General features: G+C 39.9%; 1 protein-coding gene and 2 non-coding genes across 3 annotated transcripts in view; 1 reads left to right on the top strand and 2 right to left on the bottom strand.

Annotated features, from left to right (window-relative positions):
* The window catches only part of tox3 (TOX high mobility group box family member 3), a 71,695-nt gene that overhangs the window by 5,796 nt on the left and 43,337 nt on the right, over window positions 1-22,562 (top strand). The gene's annotated exons all lie outside the window — the stretch shown is intronic.
* On the bottom strand, window positions 14,170-14,243 carry trnat-agu (transfer RNA threonine (anticodon AGU)). Its single transcript has one exon. It is a non-coding gene; the product is annotated as a tRNA-Thr (tRNA).
* trnat-agu (transfer RNA threonine (anticodon AGU)) lies at window positions 15,489-15,562 on the bottom strand. The gene has a single exon. It is a non-coding gene; the product is annotated as a tRNA-Thr (tRNA).

Here is a 22,562-nt window from a genome sequence, read left to right as displayed (position 1 = left end):
TGGTGCGACTGTTTTGTGCAGGGGGGTGGACCGATAGTAGGAAACACTCTAATAACTGAATGAATACAGTAGTTATTTTGAAGCAATAAGAGGTATACTGTGGTTACGTTCAGTAGGATCCAAGTTTTTTTTTCATGTTGCCATTGTTAAAAAGTTGTGGAACAAGAGCTTCCCGATTGATTGGTAAGAGAATCAATCATTCACATGGTGAGGACAGAAACATAGTGGGTGGTCCAAGTCGGCATCTAAGATACATGTTAATACCTACAGTATGTCAGAAATCTGAAATAATACAAGGGCAACAAAAATGCTAGTAATTGTCTTTTGGTTTCTCCACAGCGAGTCAGTCGCCGGATTTGTTTGGATGAGTTTTTACGCCAGATAGCCTCCCTGACAGAACCCTCTCATTTATTCACGCTTGGGATCGGCACTGGAGAGCTCCGATGCCAGGGTCTTTGAGCACTGGCTGGGAATCAAATCCGCATTGACTGCACAAAAGTCAACAGCTTGAACCACTACCTTACCAGTACAAGGACATACAAAAATGGTAGAGGCCAGGACAGATCAAAGCCAATGTAGCATACAGCTGCACCATCTGCCTTTTTGCACAAAACGGTTCGCATATATAGTAGGCAGTTTGTGAAAGATTCCTGTAGATGCAAAACGGTAGCCGTAACAATGTCCAAATCACCATTTCTTGGCAGAATACAGAAAAAGCCAAGGGGACAGTTACAGAGATGCTATGTTAGCTGTAATGCTGTCCGAATCAAAGGTATATGTTTGCTATCATCTGGCTTGTTGGCTTGTTCTTATTTCAAGAGATAAAAGGGTAACTTGAAAAAGTCTAATACTGGGTTGCTAATAAGGGGCCATAGCACCACTTGCAGAGATGCTAACACTCCCAGTGTCGTACAGTAGATGAGTATTAGCTGTAACGGCTCCCACGGTGTCAGTTTGCCACCAGCTAACTTGTTGTACTTATTTTGTGAAGTAATAAGTTAACCAGAAAAGCCGAAATATTAGGATGCTAAAAGCACCACTTTAAAGCAGTTGCTAACCCTACCTATGTTCCGGCCATTTCTGTATGTGGTGAGAGATGACAACCACATGAAGAGGGGCGTTCTCGGATTCTGCAATGACGGGAGCTGCATATGGCTGACGTAAACCGCCGTGAGCCCCTTACTGGTTGAACAGTTTTGTTGTCCGTTATAACATTTGAGTATACAGTCATTTGTATATTGTGCATTCTCCTCATTCTTCGGTTTCCTCCCACATTCCAGAAACATGCACGTGAGGTTAATTGGAGACTCTAAATTGTCAAATATGTATGAATGTGAGTGTGAATGATTGTTTGTGTATATGTGCCCTGTGACTGGCTGGCGACCAGTCCAGTCAGCTGGGATAGGCTCCAGCACGACCCTAGTGAAGACAAGCGGCATAGAAAATGCATGGATGGATGGACATCCTCCATGTTGCTGCACTCAGTCTCCTCTTGGATACAATTGGTCTCCTTGCGGAGAGTTTCCGCCATTGTTTTTGTTTGTTCGTGTGTCTCGTCTTGAATGCTGCGCTCAATGCGGAGTGTTTTTTGCAGTTTTCCGGTAGGTTTTTAAATTGATTGTGAAGTTGTCTCTGCGTCGTCCGGCAAGACAGTTAAGCATCCAATTTATACATGGGAATCTTCCTGTGCATAAAATACTTTTGCGCCAATGTATTTTTATGTGCATTTCAATGGATAGGATTAAATCAACTCTGCTTCTTCCTATTGCTTTTCAGGAGTGCAAGTGCAAACTTGTACTTTAATGAATGTTTGAAAGAAACTAAACTGTAACCAAATCAATTTTTTGTGATGATCCTCTTGTATTACCTAAGTGCTGCACTATAAAAAAAAAAAGCTGTTGATGGCCGACAGCTGTAATTACCTGAGGCATTTACTGAGTCTGTAAAAAGAAACTGATCCTGACACTTTGAATAGTTGCTCTGTCTTCCCAGAGGCAAAAAGCCTTTGTGTTCTAACCGTAGCGGGGTCAGGCGTCCTTTGTCCACCACCACCCCCCATTCTGCACGGTCAGCAGGGAAGGGGTTAAAGCTCAAGCTCTAGCTCTAGTACTGGGCCTTGTGCATCCCTACAGTGTACACAGCTGGTGCCATTTCATCACACACATTCTAAACATATCCAAACACAACTTAAACTGTGTGCCCGGGAAGTGTGTGTGCATGTCGGTGTGTGTGTGTGTGTGTGTGTGTGACCTCGCGAGCTGTTTTTTCAAGCCCCACACTTGACAGATAGGACTCCAGGGTGCGTGTAAAATGTGTAAATGTACAAGATGTGAATAGCTGACAGTTTTTTTTGTTTTTTTATGCAGAGTCTTTTAATTGTAGCCTGTCAGGAGGAAATGTAGTTTGCCAGATTTATTAAACGCCCAATTTTCCCACTGAGATTACAGAGGGTTATTTTTAGTTTGTCAGCGCCACAGTACTGTACTGTACTTTGCAGCTCCCGCATCCGAGAATGATTGTACGTGTGCTCGTCTTCATGCATGACTTCCTTAAATCAGATTTTTTTAAAGCACCTAAATGATGTTTGCTCAGTCCGATTAGCGTGCGAGTGTCCATGTGAACCTGCAGCTGTGCATTCAGTCTAACAACTCACATAATGCTGCTTATCTCTTTTTGTGGTTGTAGATATGCGGTTGTTAAGTTTGCTGCCATGGACACTGTTGTGTTTCTCAGCACAACTTCTGGGAAGTATTGATTTAGTGATGTGTTACATGCACACATTCCCATTTACCATAAGTGTAGAGCTACAACAATGAATCGATGACTAATCGATTATCCGATTAATCGACAACGATTTTGGTATTCGATTAATTGTTTTTTGATTAAAAAACGTAAATATCCTACGATTTCAGCCTCTCAAATGTGAATATTTTTTAATTTCCTCAGTCTTCCTTGAAAGCGGACCTATTCTATCTTTTTTATGTTTTAGGCAAAACAAGATATTCACACGCATCAGCTTTGACTTTGGAAAACAGTGATCAACGTTTTTGCGTCTTTTCTGATATGCTCCGGGTCAAACCACTAACTGTTTGTGTTTGGTTTATATTGATTTGGTCCGTCGAGGGCCCAACTAATTACTCGATTAATGGAAACAACAAGCTTTGCATTAATCGACTAAGAAAATAATCATTAATTGCAGCCCTACCTAAATGTTTCAATTGATGCCCAGGTCGCTGATTAGCGTAAAAACACAGTGGCATTAACAGCTCTTCAAGATGGCTGTGGCTGTATTTGAAGTATCATGAGTGGTCAGCAGCGAGCAGCTTTATCTACCTCTTCATGTGCTTTAAATTGTGCTATTCAGTCGTTGGTATGAAATTCACGCGTGTTGCACTCGCCATACTATTTTACAATGTACTCATCAGTGGCATTAATGTGTGCTCTTCCAAATGTATTATAACATAATCAGTGTGTCATAGGAAAAACACAGGATTCATGAGTAATCCACTGATTCCAGACCAGATTTAGGACCACAGGCGGTCCTCGTTTCACGGTGTTCCTAATACATAATTGTGCATCAATACACTGTCGAAGGACAACATCACTTTTGTTTTTTGTAGTTAACCTTTTAATTGAACCTCTTCTCTGCTGGTAGTAGCTGCTGAAAGAAAAGGAAAATAAAAAGTGAAGTGACTTTAGACATGGTAAAACTCAGTGGAGAGGTGGAGAAAGCAACATTGGCTGCATGCCCGGTCCAAGCATCTCAAACCCCGGACCATCATCAAGGATAAAGATGGTGTTCTTAACTATGTGAAAGGATCTTCTACTATGAAATAGACAGTGATAACTAAGCAGAGTACTGGTCTCATTATTGATACTTACGCTCCTCAATGAGCCTGTCTCTCCCTCCTTGCAACACCCCCTCTAATGTGCCAGACAACCACAGGGATGAAAGTAAGTCGTTTAGTCTTTTTTATTTACTGTTTCGTTTAATTATTGGAGTTAATCTTTTTATCACTGCATTGTACAGTATTTGTCCTTCATGTGTTCTATGTACAGACTTAGGGGTTAACATAACATCGGTATAAGTTCCGACTTACACTAAAACTAAATTTACATCAGAGCCGTAGGAACGGAACGGTATTTGATACAACTTTGCCTCGTCCCTGCGGAGTTTCACAACTTTAGACACAGGACAGCCGGCTCTGTCTGGATTAGTCAAAAGCAGAGAGTCGTAAAAGAAGAGTTTTATTCGTCCCTTCTGTCAATGGTTAACTGGTCTTAAAAAACACATGTTCATATTGCTTTGGAAGCTGGTATAATATACTGTAGTGGCCAGATTTACTCATCAGATGGAGAGTTCAAATGTACAGTTAAGTTGCTTCATATGGCTGAGCAAACAGACGCCTATTACCCTCTATCAGTCTCAGTCTTGAGGCAACTTTACTCTGGCTAAATCAGGTTCTCCAACCTGAGCTACTTTTACAAAATGAAAATGGCAGACAGCTGCACATTTTTTCATAGCTTATTTCAACCCGAACAAACAGAATATGCTTGTTTTGCCAGAACATTAACAACGTGTTGTTATCCACAACTCACATTTTGTATTCAAACATAAACACATTTTTCTGTCCCTCTACATTTTGTATTTCAGAATACAAGAATCTTTCTAGTGTATCTCACGTTAACAACTGAAAGCCTGAATGAAAACCAGGCTCGCGGGCGCCTCATGTGGTCGTGGGGGGCTACCTGGTGATCCCTCGTCTACATAGACATTTTAGCGCTCCCTTGCCTTGGACTCGGACATTGGGGACTCAGGATGTATTTTCAATACGAGTCAAGACCAGGATGCAAATATTTTCACTGTAAATGCAGCAAATACCGTACCTTGATGCCTTCCATCAATTTTCTTCTAGGGTCATAAACCCTGATTGTGGTTGTTGTCTCTCATATTTATCAAATGCACGAAATACTACATTGAAATGATCGCCCATTGGTGTTTGGAGACCAAATGTTTTAGCCAAAGCGAAAGTGAAAATACCCAAGAATACCTTATTTATTCAATTATATAATTTTCATTTATATAGAGTTCTTTCAAGCCTTAACCTGATCTCGGTTTTCTTGCAATGTCTCTGACTTGGTCTCTGTTTATAGACTACAACATTAAGATCAGCTGGTTTATTCCTAAAGCCTTCTTCCATACCCAACTTGCAGTTCAGTATTCCAAATGGATTGTGGGAGATCCACTGAAGTCATCCTTGGTAAAGATGTTAACGTTACCTGCATGTCCCCCGAAGAGACAGGAAGTCAGACTCAGCAGGAGGGAGAAGGGGGCACGACTTTTCAGATTCTTTAGATAAGACTCAATGCTGCATCGTAGTAACATGATAGCTCACTGATTGGAGTGGGTTTTAGCTTGTAGTTTTAAGTGGAAATCAACCTTCCTGTCAAAGCACTGATGTGATAACCCACTTATCCATTGATTTATTTGGGCTTAGCACATCTTTGACAGGCTTGATTGCACCAGTATATTAAAGGGAAGGGGGAAAAATTATGCCCCTTTTACCCTGAATGAAGAAGCACCAGTCAATCACTTCTAGTTGGCTGATTCAATAAGTGTTGTGTCCCTGCAGTGGTTAGCTGCCCTGTTAGGACGCATCCATTTTTTAAAGCCTTCCAGAGGGGCCCAGCCCTCCCATGTTTCATAGCTCTAATGTTCAATTCTCCTAATGGGCACATAGGCTGTATTAAAACAGTTTTCTTTTAACTTGACATGCTTGATTTAAGCCCTCGTCTCTGATAAATGCCCTCTCGTTTGATTGGTTCTATTTCTAGTACTTGAAACCAATTCCTCTCGTTATCCTCAAGTCAGCTTTCCAATCAAGTTGAATGCCTGATATCACATTTTCAAAATGAAAATGTAGTTACTGCAGCTTATGTGTGTTCCCTGTCAACTCACATCAACATATTAGCGTCTTTTGCAAAATGAAGCTACAATTTCTTCCTCCTGTGCTGCAGGTGTGTGCTGTATGATTTATCACCTACCTCCCTTTCCCTCCCGCCCCTTCCCTCCCCTCCCCTCACATAACACATTCCCATAATGCAATGTGTTACCAGGCTGCACTCAAAAGGACTGACAATAGTAGCAGGTGTGCAAATATCCCTCAGACGCATCGGACAAAGAGCTTCAATATTAGCTTTGAATAAAAAAAAATCACTCATTTTTATGGGCAGATGGATTCATATTGGAACACACTAGTGGCGCTTGTTTGCCACACAGATGCGTTAAAGTAGTAAGCTGTGGAAAGTCTAACCAAGTACAATGAGACTTGGACTAGGAGGGCATCAATTATTGCAACTTCAACACCTTTATCCATATCAGAATGTGATGAGTTCTACCTTTCAGTCCGGTTTGGTGATGGTTTGTATGTAGTTTGGGTTGGATAAATGGCTCTTTTGGTTCGTTTGTGAAGGGTTCTGTCCACACTGCTTGAGACGACCAATTGCTGGTCAGGATGTGACATGATTGAAGGATCAGTGTACGTATAACAAATTTCATGCCACAACACAAACACTGCAACAGCCTTTTCAGCCGCTGGATGACCTTTATTTGACCGTGTCATTTTATTTACGAGCATTACTCGTGACAGTATTGGACTGGACAACATTTTCTGTTCTGTAACCCGTTCAGTTTGAAAGTCATTTTACCGTTTTCCTAACAGCACAGCTCAATTGAGAATAAATGATTCAAATGAAAATAAAGTAGAGAGAAGCTAAAACTAGGGCTGTGAAATGATTGCAATGTTGTCTGTTTTTTATGATTAATTAATTAATCATAATTAACCAGCAATTGCAACTATGGCTACGTTCACAGTGTAGGGTATGATGCCCCATTCAGATTTTTTTTTGTTAAAATCCAGTCGTCCACATTGCCAAAAAAAATGAACTTGTGAATGTGAACGCGATGCATCCGGGAAGTGATGCGCATGCGCAAAACATGACTTCACACGCATTGCGGTGCGTTTACAGAAGTAGAAAAAAGAAGAAAAAATGATTAGAGCACCCGTGTTTCTTCAGTTTCTTGTTCATTTTAATGCCTGGTACAACTAAAAGTATATACTGTATGTTTAGACAAATATAATGATGGCAACAAAAATAGCTTGTAAGAGTTGAATGGATTTGTTTGGCAGTACAATGCCAGAGCTATTGATGTAAGAACTTAAGTGATTTTGGTTATCAATAGGGTCGGGCATTGTTTGAATTTGACGATTCCATTTCTGATTCCAACTCTAACCAGACTTCTTTTTGGGTGGAATGTCTGAACTTCAACATAAATTGTTGAATTAAATTAACTTTTTTTAATCAACTTTACTATGAATTTCTATCTGTTCTATTTGTATAATTGCTATGTTCAACCAGCATATAAATATGAAACATTCAACTTGAATTTAAATGTTATAAGTTTCTTTTTACAGGAGTTCACTTTCACAAAAGTTGTTTACTTTTGAAAAGTAGTATACTTTGTTTGTTGCCTCAATGTTGGTGTTAGCTATTTTTATGAAACACGGGTAAACAGGATTTAGCCCAAACTGCTTTTATTTTGAAGACCGGAAGTGTGTTGTGTGGGTTGAGAAGGTCTCTTGACTTTTGCTAACAAGAGATGTATTGTGCACATAAATAAACTTGCCTAGCCGTAGCCGTAGCTCCCGTCCTTTATTTACATCGAACTTCCACATCAGCTAGCATCCTGAAACCCTGGCTTACATTGGCATGAGACAGACATCATTCATTGCTTGACTTCCCAGAGGAAGTCCGACATAGCGCATCAAAGATGAGGTACTCTGCTATTCCTATTTCGTGCACCCTCCTTTGCGTGATATTGCACTGCAAACTTTTTAGCTGCTTTTTCTTCGCCGGTGCTCACCAGCTTCTCCTTTGTTGGTGTTCACGACTGTTTGGTCGGCGAAGTGGGCACTGAATATAGGAATCAAAATAAAATCATTTGAACGATCCTGGGAGAATCGGAATGTTAGTCCCGGTTTCCATTGATGCCCAACCCTCGTTATCAAGAAACTCATGGAAATGGCTAGATATCAGCTCTTAAATTCAACTGTCATGAGTTATTTTTGTTGTCGTCATTATTTTTGCCCAAACAAATCTACCCATAGTTGTACCAGGTGCTGAAATGAACAAGGAACTGAAGAAACACGGTGGCCTAATGGGTTTTTCCATGACTTCATCCATTTGTATGTATCAGCAGCACCAAATGAACTGACAATTAAAATCAAGCTAAAAGATTGAGTTTTCGTGAATGACCTCGAGAATGAGGAAGTGTTGTTCCCAGGACGAACGGATAGGTGTGTTTGTGAGTTGGTGATAAATATATGGTGTTGGAATTACACTGCTGTTGATGTGTCCAAGTCAGATTAAAGTTATAACAGAGTGTCAGACTAACAAAAGGGTGTGGCTTGCCATGATGTGCATGCGTTAGTTTTGCTAAAACTTGTCACGTAATTAATTAAATGAATTAGCCGTAGCTAAAACATGAGAGACAAGTTTCCTTTGAAAGCTTGTAGTCTCTTAGTCGAGTCTTGGAACAACACATTTGCATTGGAAATTTGTTATCTGTTATTTGTTAGCTATCTAAGATTGGGTAAAAATGATGGCTATACTGTTCCGTTACAGTCCGGAACCATCTGCTGGATCTAGTTTGGCCTCTGCCTCAATGCAAGGGGACTGTAACGGAAGATACCTTGTATTCGGATCATCACCAAAATTGAGTTGGTTCTAGCTTGGTATATGCGCCACCCCTCTACAAAGTTTTGTGGGAATTGGTTTAGTAGATTTTATGTAACTAATACCTCTTATCCGATTACATCTTGGATAGACATTGAGGTTTCTTGCCAAAGGAGCAGCTCAAATGAAGGTCCAGTCCCTGAAACATCAGCTGACATTATTCTGCAAATGTTCCATGAGATGCTCTGATATTTGGAGAGTTGAAGTTGCGCCTCATTTGCAGCATGTCCTTGTTTCTTTTGGCAGTTGAACTCTTCCGTGTGGTTCATGATGTAGGATGGCAGACGAAGGCCTCTGCAAAGGGGTTTACTTTTTCAAATTTATTCAAGCTAACTTTCCGAGGACCTGCCCAGCTGACAATTTTGTACATGTATGTCTTTCCTGGCTGATAAACAAGAAGAGAGGCGGCACGATTACGCTATTTGAAAGGCATTACTGGCGGCTGATTACAGCGTTAGGTCGGTGTTAGCCAAGGTTAACCGTCCATAATGAAACACTTTGAAAATAATGATACGCTGCATGGTTTTATGAAGGCCCGCTGCTGGCTGATCAGCTCCACAATGGTGACCTTCAGCAAGCTAAAACGCCCCATAGCTTGGAGACTCCTTTACGTTCCCCAACACAACCTCGGACGAATTCTGTTGTTGGGTTGACCAGCTTCTGCTTCACCTTGAGGCTTGAGTATTCCGCCTCACATTCAGCCAACAGGAAGTAGTCTGAACAAAAAGGTTAAATTAAGCCTCAGTTGTCCTGAGAAATGAGTTAAAACCACAAGGCACATCTGTTCAGGGGAAACGGCAGAACCAAATTGGACAGCAATAATCAGAGCCACATTGTGTTTCTTGAGTTATTCCAAGGAATGTAGTCTGTTAAAATATCTACATATTGAACATCAGGGTTATATTAAATATGGTTCATATTGTCAACTGACCTATGTCCATGTTTCATTACTAGACAAACACGCTGCTTGTTGTTTTGAACAAATGGCACACAATGGCTGGACAAAGTCTTCCAGGCTATATTCTGCCTTTCTTCCTTCTTGCTGGTATGCAATAGGGAGATTAGGTCTAACAGACATGGGATAGATTCTGTGTGAAAAGGAACCCTGGAACGCCAGGGCTGGGGTGTGGCACTTGAACCGCCCTGTCGTGTTCAAAGTCATTATCTCATTATAGGATGTTGGTTCTGGGTAAAAGGCAAAGGAAGAGAAGAGGCGCTTTGAATTTTGAATCTGCTATGGTTTTTCAAAAATATATTAATAAATCGTGCTATTTTTTGGTTCATTATGGCCTATAATTAGTGGAAAATATGAATATTTAAGCACAGTTTACATATTTGTTTGCCTAAATTAAGCATTTTCAAGCAGAAAATGGATAAATGAAGTAAATTAAAAATATAAGGCCTTCATAAGACACATTCAAAGCCGCTGTATTGTAGTATGTAGTAATGTTACTATAATGCTCGGTGTGACACACAAGCACTTGATCTATCTATCTATCTATCTATCTATCTATCTATCTATCTATCTATCTATCTATCTATCTATCTATCTATCTATCTATCTATCTATCTATCTATATCTATTTATCTATCTAGCAAGCACCGGGACACATTTACAGCACACATTGGCTTATTTTCTGTTATTATGTATACCATATTGGATAATACGAGTGTAAATGAATATAGGGGTGTTTGTTGATGTCTAGAGGGCTTTAATAATGTCAAAAAAACGTTTTTAGAAGGTCTTGAACAGATTTTCTATGCTCCAACTTTGAAAATATTCCATTTCTAAATAAGGAACCCTACTTTGTGGAAATTCACTTATCACTGTCTGGAACCAATTAACCGCGATGAACAAGGGATTACTGTATATGGCTGTATCATTGTATTATCAGCAAAATATTGCAATTATATTGTTTTTTAAATGACTCCAGGATTCCCATGCCATCCTTATTTGTTTATTGTTCTGAACATGCTGTACTTATTTATGTATTCTACTGTATGTAGCCTAAAGTTGCATGAATAATTGGTATCTATTAATTTGCACAAATTGCTATTGAACAAAACTCTCTTATCAATCTATCTTAACAGAACTCTTATCACAAAAATAGTCTATTTTAGTGTTAAAATGTAACTGGTTATATTGAGCCTCAGAGTTGTAATTCAACACTTCTATGTGCTGTTGCTATTCAAACGAACTGACGGGAACTAATTAACAAATAAGAAAAAAATTGCCCGGGTTCTTTCATTCATCAGCGCAACCTCTCATAATAAGCCAGCTTCAAGCAGAAACAACAAAGTAGTAAATCAAAGTGGTTTCCTTTGCCAAGCACGATCCCCCTTTGGGAAGCTACCTTGGTGCTTAATTAAAATCCAGAAGGATCATGTTTTAAGTGGAGGTGAGCTAACACGGAATAACAATGACAAATTACACCCTGGAGCATAAGTGCTTTATTTTACTTAGATATATTATTTTCCCAATAATAGACTGGATTATTTTGTGTGTGTGTGTGTGTGTTGCATAAATGAGATTTGATATGACAGGAAGCTGTTTTCACAGTATTGTGTTGCCGTAGCTGTCTGCTGCAACCTGCCAAAAACCAGGATTGACATATTAATCTCTTCATTGCCCAAACAGGATTAAAATGAAACAGCTCATTATTCGACATTATTTAATGGCTTACTGTTCATCAGCCCTTCTTAGCCTCAAATGCACAAATGCACACACCAGCCGCTACTGTGTAATTAACACGTATCAATATATATCGTGCATGTGGCAGACAAAAGAAAACATTTCGATCAAAAGTCCACACTGAATCTTGTAGATAGGTGACAAAGTGTCGTGAAAACAGGAAACGGCTGTGGAAACAGACCTATGTTATCAAATGACAATGGTACCTTCCCTGAGGGGTTGTGCAATTCAGAATTTGACCTCAATTTGGGGGAAAAATATGCCTCAAAAGTTGAATTCAAACCGTCGTCACTGGAGAAGACTTCCTTCCTTGCTTATTCTACAACTTTAGTAAACATCAAAGGACTGACTCGGATGTTTAGCTTCTTCTTTGGCTTTTTTTGCGACACTTCCAAAAGAAGTACCCAGCAAGAAGGCTAAACATTTGATTTAAATGCGTAATACTCCAGATTTACAATATTTTAGATCTTTTTATCTTGAAAAACATGACATACGGTCAGTTCAAAATATCGTTTTTTTATTTATTATTTTTAATTATTATTATTGCTATTACAGTTGCCCCTCATTTATCGCGGTTAATTATAAAGTGAATTTAGGATCCAGTATTAATAAATTGAATGTTTCTGTAACTAGAGCATATAAAACCTGTTTATGATCGTCTATATATGGGTTTTACCACTATTAGAGACCTGCAGACATGACATAACACCCCTAAAGTCATCTTTACACTGTAATTATTCTTTATTATTCAACTCTTATGCGCAGGCTAGGGGATCTCTGAATGGACATAAGAGATGGCGTCCTCTTTAGTCATAGCAGCATCCAAGCTAACTAGTTAGCCTTCAGTTTACTTATTCTAAACTTAAGAAAGGGTTTGAAACGGAGTGGGGAAGAAGGACTAAGTAAGAAGCCAAAAACGTACCACTTCCACACGGAATGGGAAGATAACTTTTTTTCCCACTATGTCATGTCGGGCTTTGCACCCATGGCTCACTCCATATTGCTCCATATCATTATTATATGCGTTGCAAGACAATCATAGAATGAAATGCACATGCTGAGCTCCCTGCACCGTGCTTGACACCTTCGTCGTAATAATTCCATTGTTTTTACGATTTGCGAATAGCAGTGGTAACTTATTTTTACACTCAAATTCCAAAGAATGCTAAAATACACTCCGTGTACAGTTGATAAACTATGTTTTAATGATGGTTGTTTTTATTTCCATTATTTCTTATGGAGGAAATTCCGTCTAAATCCAAACAAACTGGAAGTCGACCAGCAACCTCAAAGTGATGCTGAAGGTTCCAGAATGTCTTTTAACTTGGCAAGGCCGAGCCCTATTAATGTCTTGTTAGTTTTCATGATTAAACACAGCTGGTAGTTTCTCTCGGCTATTCGCGCCCCTGATCTTTCAGTTTGTAGATATGACATTTCTAAAGAAAGCTGGCTAAACAGCACTGACTGGTCTCCGGTGGGGGCAGGGGGGCCATAGATAAAAAATAAGCAATGTGGAATCATGTACTGGCCTACATTTTGCTGTTTCTTAACACGACATGATGTACCAAACGGTTTTAAGGCATAAATGTTGCAAGCGCTAGGTAGGTCAATAGCAGAGACAAGGATGACAAGCTGACTCCTGCCAGTAAGGTGCCCCCCCCTCCCGCCCCATGTTGAATTAACAGATTTTCCCATTGTTTTTACATTGATTAATTGGCTTAGTGCCATTTGGCTTCCAGGCTTTATTGACGTGATGCGCCGGGCTCAAAAAGCTTTAGCATCTTTCTTTGTTCTAAGTGTTAAGGCTTGATATATTACTCTGATAGGTGTAAATAAAAAGTGAAGTCCATAAAACATGGTCTGACCATGGCCTGACCTCATTTGTTGGAGTGGAGAAACTGGCCGCATGGTCTGAAAATGCAGGTCAAGGCTCAAGTACAGAAAATGTCAATGACCCCCCCCCCCCCCCCCCCCCCACACACACACACACACACACACACACACACACACACACACACACACACACACACACACACTCGTCCTCCCTTTTTTTTTTAAAGCTACTTGCACTGTTGAAACAAGGGAGGATGGGCAGAGGGGTGGGGGGTTCTACTCTTAACAGGGACTCGAGTGAGAGCTGGAAATCAATACTGCAGGAAAGAGGGGGTTGGACAACGTTAACATACAAGATTGTTTCAATGTGCGTAATAGCGCAGCGATTTATAAAGATGCTCCAGTGTGAGCGTGTGCAGCAAATGGTCTTCATTCATAATCATTAATTTAATTGTGCTCATTGTGTCAGTTATGTGCGACAAGCTGGGATGAATTGTATGGTTGAGCCAATCAATGGAGGAATCAATGGAAGAATACTCACTGAGGAAAAAGCTTGTTAGTCTTCTAGAGTAGTTTAGTATTCTGTTACAGTAGCTGAATATATCATTATGTGTCAGTCTTTTATGGCGATACCTTGTAGGTGTAGTGATTGCATTCAACATTAACCATTACTATCTTTTCCAGACCTAAAAAGGTACAGTGTGTGTTCCCAAATTGTAAAGAACCTTTTATTTTCCTACCCCATTGATTACACTTTGTGTAATTTGGCCTTGAGTTTGAATTGTTTTTTCCTACATTGTCTCTTGTGCCCTCTGGTTCACTACAGTGTGAGTTACTGCAACCTCAAAAGGCACTGCTGGGATTTGAACCCAGGATCTCCTGTTTACTAGACAGGCGCTTTAACCAACTAAGCCACAGCACCCTACTTTGAGTGTGAGATACCATAATGCCTGCAGTGTAACTCATACTTCCGGCGCTTGGGGAAACGATTAGTCATTAGGGTAGTTAGGTAAGAGAAGAACTTCAACTTGAACCTAGATTAAATACAGTGGAACCAAGGTTAGCATCATTAATCCGATCCAGAAGGGCTGACTTACTGAAACTGACGCTAACCCAATCAATTTTTCCCATAAGAAATAATGTACATTTAATTAATCAGTTCCAGAAAGCCAAAAATGTTAACACAAACCATGTTTCTATAGTGTTACAATTATAGGTTTACATGCATAAAACAATACCAAATGCATACATTTTTTTGAAGTTCCACTGCCTCAAAGTTAACAATGATCAAGAATCGTATTATGCAGAGTGGATTGAATCCCTTAACCCACTAAAAGCCGTGTTGTTTGGGCTAAGCTACCCCCTCAAAAAGTACTGCTTGGATTCAAACCCACATTCGCCTGTTTACTAGACAGGTACTTCAACCAACTAAACCACAGCACAACGTCCTAGCCTTTTAAAACTCTACTACCGAGTCAATACAGAGATAACCAAGTCTGCGAAGGAAATTTGCAATGTAACACCAGAAGAAAGTTGAATGTCGATATGATTCATATTGACAGTGTTTCAAACGCAAAACATTTCCAATGCTTATGTCTCCGGCAAATCTAATCAGATCAAGGTAGTTAACTGGATGAAAGATTCTCAGGGCATTCAGTCAATCGCAGCTGGACTGTTGAGGTTGTCCTATTAGATGTTCCGCCTCTCATCTGAGCAGGCGTCATCAGTTCATGCTCAAAGACTCGGTGGAACACACACCAGTCAGACTAGATAGGACAGCTCTAGTTGTCTCGTTGGATGAGAGGCGAAACGTCTTCTAAGACAACCTGAACGGTCCAGTTGCGATCGATTGAATGCCCTGAGAATAATAATGACCTGGATGAATGAGAATACTCACAGGCATGGATGAAAGATCCTAAACTGCCAGGTTTATTTAGCACTGGCAATACAGCAATACCATGGGGGTTTAATCCAAGATTCAGATCCAGATTTTACTTTTGATAGCAATGTGAACACAACAAGCACACCAAATATGACATGTTAAGAAGTGTATGCTTCAATGAAACCTAATCCATGTTTGATACAGACCACACACAACAAATTGTGAATGTTTCAGAGATAGCTTTCACAACTAGATCCGTATAAACTGAGCTCCTGACATCTTAAAAGGCACTGCTGGGATTTGAACCCAGGATCTCCTGTTTACTAGACAGGCGCTTTAACCAACTAAGCCACAGCACCACACACTTATGGGTACAACTCCTGGGTCAATGTACAGTAGGCGGTATGAGCCAGTAGCTAGGTGTCATGAAATCTGTGGGAAGTTTGCATTGTAACACCAAGAGAAATTGAATGTGACCCTAGATTGGCAGCTATTTGAAAACAACATGGAAAGCCAATTTATGTCCAGATACTTACAGTATGCAGCGTCTCGATAAAATCTAGGTAGTTGGATCGGTCGAAAGTGAGATTAGTCCTTCAGTACTGCTACCTTAAAAGGCACTGATGGGATTCTAACAGGATCTGCTGTTTACTAGGCAGACACTTTAACTAAGCCACAGCACCATGTTGAGCCCCAGACCTCACAATACCGATTGAAGCAAACAAATAGGGGACATTTCACATGCTAAATGGGTAACAACATGTACAATTTCTGTTTATATAATCCTGGAATCCTATCGCGAGAGAGTCACTGTCTCAAATGACAGTTCTGTATCATATAACATGTCATTACATTAGTTTATTTGAATCTTCCATTCAAATAAAGACACTTTGTTCTCCCATCATCCAGAGTGGGTCAGGACTCATTCTCCAGCTCTGTCTCCTCCCAAATCACATTACCTCGCAAGCTCCATTTGCAAGATCTCACGGACATGTGAGAAACCTGAGATTGTGTGCAATAATGTGAGAGTATAGCTCCCACTGGGGAACGCTAGTACCAAATCCCTGCACATTATGACCGCGGCACCATGCATATATCCTCGAAGGCAATCGCACACACTGAAGAAGAAATATTTTGACAAAAATGTCACTTCACGATGAATCCCCTTTTAAAACACCACTACTCTGATTTGTTTGTAATTCCTCAAAGCTGTCGCTTATGAGCTGGAGACCTTCATGTGACATTTAGGGAGTTTAAATAACAGAGCTAGACACTTAGCCTAATGGCGGCTGTCAGGAGGAAAACAATATCTGCAACTTAGTGCGTCAGGTTTGCTAATAATGTCCTGATGTGCTGTCAGTCTGGCAGATGAAGGCACAATAGTACGCTGAGGAGAAAATGCTTGAAAAAGCTAATTGCCTCTAAAAGCCCACTCAGCCGTTCTGCGGCTGCTACATGTTCGCAGATGTCTTTTCCAGCTGCTGTTTCTTTATGCAACATGGAAGAGAGCAAAGTCAAATTGATGCAAGGTTATGGTATTCCAATAGTGACAGTAGTGACACAAAGCACACAATCCATAGCTGTACATTTTCCTTAGTTCACTTAATTTGGCCCGGCTGTTGGCGTTTAATCCCCGCCAACTTGTTGATTGTCAGTTTGGAGACACATTTCTGGAGAGCAGCCCAAGAGTATTTGCAGCCGGACCTCTGTCGGGGAGTGCCAAGCAACACAGCCACAAATTGGAATGTGGTGCAGCTCTGGGAAAGCTGCCAGGATTTAAATTAGACAATAACCTCTTGCTCTCTCCATATTGCCTCTCTTTTCCAGCTGCAGGCCTGGCCATTTGTTTAATACAGTCAGGCCCGCAGTATATAATAGACTGATATATGAGTCACCGCTCAGCAGTTTGTGTTTTTCAGATTTATAGAGATTGAACAACTGGTCTTTTCAATTTTTTTGCCCACTGCAGGTTTATACTGTGAATACCAGAGGGGACAGAGGTGGCACTGGTGTTTTGTCACACTAAAGGAAAGAGAAACAACTCCACTTAATGATTCAGTGTAGAGTAAGAAGTACACAGAACCAACACAGCAGAATGCTGTAACTCGTTTAAATGGATTGCATCCTAAATGAGCATGTACTAAAGATCTGCACACATGTTCACAAAACCAGCTTTCTGGTTTTCTGGCCAGGAAATAGTGGATTGTGTTGATTCTACCATCCAAAAGCCTGTTCTAAAAAGTGTATCAGCCAGTAACAGCACAGTGGGAAGCCAGAAATATGTTTGTGTGTGTGTGTTGTTAGAGCTTTATCTTGAGTCCAAGTCCCACAACTCATTGCTGCCCAATGAACCAGCACAAGTACAACCACCATCACCATTAGTGCCCCCCTAAAACAAACAGAATAGTCCGTTTGCACTCGGCATGCATTTGAGGACAGTTCCTTGAGCGAGTACAGAGAAACTTAGAAAGCAATGAATTGATAATTGATTTTTTTTTCCAAAATCATGTGATGGGACAATCTGCTTGTCTTAGCTAATGACGTTGTTGTTGTTGTTTTTCTTTAGACTGCAAGTTCGTTGCGAATCAACAGCGCCTCAGGTGGTTGCAGCCAAGTAGTCCACACTATTTCGCCTCCGGCGGTTTACGACATGATAAAGCAACAATTTGCTAGTTTCCATGACAGCACATTATTATATATTATTACTGTAAATGCTTTAATCAGTGCCTCTATTCAGTTAAACGGGATTGTTTGCAACTGGCTCAAGAGTGCATTTTTTCAACAAAAAATATACATCCAACGATAACTCACATTAGTAACCAAATTGCTATCATTAGCTGACAACAAACTAATGCGCCTGCGTGTGTTTTACACCGGGAGTGGCTTATGTGCTTGGAGCAGGAAGAGGGCGGGCTGTAATGCTTGCAGCACGTTTCGAAAAGTATCGAGTTAGCGCCCGGGGGCAGCTGCCTAACGGTTGCAAACAGTCCCTCTAACTGACGATTCTACTATAGTCTCCAGATGCTTGGTGTGCAAAAGCAAATAACCGCTGGTATGTCAATAGTGCCGAGTCAAAAAAACATTGCCATTAACACCTGTGGCTGGAGGCAACCTCTTGATATAATTTTTTGTATCAAATCTACAAGATGTCAGTATCAGAGCTACTCAGCTGTCGGTGAGATACAGCTGCCATACTATTACAAAATTGGTTGTGTTGCTGCTTTCAGTAAATTACCATGTAGTCCTTTCCAATTTCTCATGCACTCCAAACATTAATTAAGTTGGAAAAAATATGCAGTTTGTCAAGTCCCGGCTATCCATTGTCAAATGTAATGGAGGGTACCAAAATAATTGATCTGTATCATACCACTTTTAATTTAAGTAAAACTAAAATAATGCTATTCGGTAATAGCAGAAAGGATACGTACGATCAAATACAAATTAATGGAGAGGATATTGAAAAAGTGGAAGAATATAAATTCCTTGGGGTTGTAATAGATGAAAAAATGAGTTGGAAATCTCATATTAAATATATACAACAAAAGGTGGCGAGAAATATCTCTATATTGAATAAAGCAAAATATGTTCTTGACCAAAAATCACTCCACACTCTGTACTGTTCCTTAGTATTACCATATCTAACGTATTGTGTGGAGATATGGGGAAATAATTACAAAAGCAATCTTCACTCACTCACTGTACTGCAAAAAAGATCTGTAAGGATCATTCACAATGCCAAGTATAGAGAACATACAAACCCTCTATTTTTAAAATCGCAGATATTAAAATTTGCAGATTTAGTACACTTTCAAATCGCTAGAATAATGTTTAAAGTTAATAACAACTCGTTACCCAAAAACCTCATACAGTATTTCTCAATCAGAGAGGAGAAATATAATCTTAGAGGAAAATTAAACTTAAAACATTTATACGCGAGAACTACGCTGAAAACCCACAGCATTTCCGTGTGTGGAATTAAATTATGGAACGGATTGAGTAAGGAACTAAAACAATGTACAGAGATGAGCAAATTCAAAAAACAATACAAGCAGTTGATGTTTGCTAAATACAAGGCAGAAGAGTCTTGATTGTTCTGTCAGGTTTGTTATGTTTTTGTTTTTTTTGTTTATAAAAAAATGTTATTTATTTATTAATTATTGTTATTGTTGTTATTATTATTATTATTATTATTATTATTATTATTATTATTATTATTAATGTATATGTATATATATATATTTAATGTTTTTGTTTTTTTTTTTCTGGGAGGGCTGTCTTACCGTTATCTATTATGTATTATCCTGACTATCACAGAAAACACGACATGGAATGCAGGAAGTGAACTACATGTACTGTACTAGATGTAGAATGGATGGGGGGTAGGATTAAATAAGCTTTGCTTCTTCCTACTCCTTTTGGACATGTGGAACTGTCAAAGAATGATTCATGAGATGTATTCCATTGTAACCTTCATGTTCAAATAAACTAAACCAAACCAAACTTTTTGGTACCCCTAAATTGAACTGATGCGGTACCGTAAGAGTGGCCCCCTGATTGGTCAAAAGACAATCTTCACTTGTTAAGGTTCCCATGGAAGGTAGAAAATTGCCGGGTCGTCCACTAATTAATTGTTGGACTTGATGGTTAGCCTGGTAAACATTGCAAAAAACGTTGCTTCAGATTGCATCTTGGATTGCCTTCAAAGCTTCAAGGAACAAACAGAATCTGAAGACCGGGTGGGAAGGAGGGGGGCGCTCAAGCTGCGACAACAAGAGCCCACCATCAGGCCTCTCATGTCATTGCCTTTTGAGCCCTGCAGTGTCCATGCAGCAGCAGCAGCAGCGGCAGCCATTGTGAGAAAGCTACACCATGTTTCTCGGGGCCTTCTTCATCTCCTAAGCTCCTTTGGTGGCTGCCGGCCAATGGCTGTGCACCCCATCAGATCAAAGATGGTGCCCCATTTAGCTCATGCTTTCTTGCAGGATTGTCTCTCAAGTGTAGCAAGGACATGAGGCAGCTTGGAACAAAAAAAAAGGGGGTGTTGGATGTTGACCTACACATACTGAGCTCAGGCTACACAGACATTGTAAACAATGCAAACAAGACTGTGCTTGTTATTGTGGCTGTTTTCCAAGCCAAGACTAGATAAGCAGCATATATGGCAAATTTTAGTGTGCTTGTTTTAACACTATACTGCTCTAGTTAAGAGATCAGAGCACCGATCGACCACAGATGTCAGCCATGCCAGTAACAACCAGTACAAACAGTAAAGTTGAAATCAGAATTTGACTATAATCTTTTGAAAAAAATTGCCAAAACTACATAGGCTGTTTTATTGTTTTAACGTTCTTTCCACACTTGCATGACAAATGAAAATGTTGAAAATTATGACTGAACACACCTTCATATTAGGCCTCTGACATTAAAGTTAAGCATGCAAGTTGATGCTTATGGATGGTAAAATGTTGCTTAAAACCCTCTGCTTTTTCCCCCCCATTATTTTACGGGTAAAATTCTTCCCAATGTGTTTGACCTCTTACTGAGTAAACACGCTAAAACCAGTCTAATGCAAACACATCCTGCATCTCAGCTTCGTGTTATAGGTGACAACGCAAGTAGTTGTGGTATCTTGTAATAATATATTAATTCCTTCCAAGACGAAAACAGAAAGGTACAGAAACCGAAGCCATTTTTCTAGTAGGAAATAATGTAAAGCCAATTAATTTGTTACCGACGGCCAAAAATATTAACAACACATTTTATAGAGAACACTGCTACTTTTACGTGAAGAAAACAATGCAAAATGATTATGAATGACGAATGAAATGCATACATGAACATTTTACAGCACTTTCACCTTTATTGAAGACCCATGTTGGCAAGATGGTGATGAACGGACTGGGCGGAGAGGAGGGGAGGTGGGGGGATCCACACCAATAACAACCTCTTAACGTTTTCGATCGTTTGTGATCTTTATTTTGTTAACACCTTTACCCTTTTCACAACATTAGCTTCCTTAATTTCTTCTTTCTTGGCTAGGATGGAACTTATTTTGTGTAACACTCTCATTTGAGTTTGTGTTACAGGATAGCGTCGTATTGTGTAAACTAAACATCACATGAGTTGGTGTAGAGTGTGTCTGATCCAAGATGACCAAATAAACAAGCAATGCTGGGAGTAGTCCGTCCACATCCTTATTAATACCACAAGTTTACATTTTCCAAAGGGTAAAATGCAACAGTTTGTTAGGCGTAATATTGTGTGATAACCGAGACAGCGTATGAGAGCCGAGGCAAAAATTTTGTGAAAATTTGTGTTGAAAACCGACTCATACAAAAACAGGTGTGTTCGAAAACCGAGCTTTGACTGTACAGTAGTCTCTTGTTTATCGCGGTTACCAGGTAATTGGCACTGGTAAGTCAATTTCCGTAAAATAGGGTTCCCAATTTGTAACTGGAATATTTTCATCGATCATAAAAAAAACTGTTTATGATCTTCTAAATACGTTTTTTTAACATTCTTAGAGCCCTCTAGACATAAAATAACACCCCTATAGTCACCTTTACACTTATATTACCTGGGGATGTCCCGATCCACATTTTTTGGCTTCCGATCTGATTTTTTTAATTGTCTTGCCAAGCTGATCCGATTTGATCTGGTACCGATCCTTTTTTTATAAAAATAATAAGCTTTTTTTTTACAAATACTATCCATCCATTTTCTATACCACTTCTTCCTCATTAGGGTTGCGGGGGCATTAATTTGTGGAATTGAATATGGTTGTGAAAATAGCTCTTCAAAACATGAAAAATAATGCCACCAAAGTTTTGCTGAATTTACTTTTTTGTTACAAAGCATGGCCAACAATTTTGTTTGGCTCTTTACCAAACTCTGTGAGTAAGGTCCCTAATCCAATAAAAGTCCATCCAATTAAAGATAAAATTGGAAAAAAGGGCATGCAGGATACTTTTAGAGTAGGACTAACCATTTGAAATGGTTATAGATCAATTTGTGGTGTGATTTAGAATATGACACATTTTTTTTAACAAACTCTCTACTGTGCAATAAGAATTTATTGACGGTCCCCCGTATAAACAACCAGCGGTTACAGCGGTACTTCCCGTTCGAGCTCCCCGCACCATGACACAGCAGTCTGGCACAGTGAGGGGGAACTACCGCTGTGGCTACGGAGCCAAATATCCAACATCCAACGTGAAACTAACTAACCACTGTACACCACGGACATGCCTGCATGGTGGTGTTGCGTTTCCTTCTTCGTGCGGGTGGCAGGAGGCGAATGGCAACCAGCTTTGAGGCACCGCACCTACCATGTTGGAGTGTGGCCCAGAGTTACGAACA

Source organism: Dunckerocampus dactyliophorus, chromosome 3, assembly GCF_027744805.1.
Source record: "Dunckerocampus dactyliophorus isolate RoL2022-P2 chromosome 3, RoL_Ddac_1.1, whole genome shotgun sequence".
Taxonomy (NCBI): domain Eukaryota; kingdom Metazoa; phylum Chordata; class Actinopteri; order Syngnathiformes; family Syngnathidae; genus Dunckerocampus; species Dunckerocampus dactyliophorus.
Note: the sequence above shows the minus strand (reverse complement) of the source record. Positions and strands in the feature narration are given on the sequence as shown.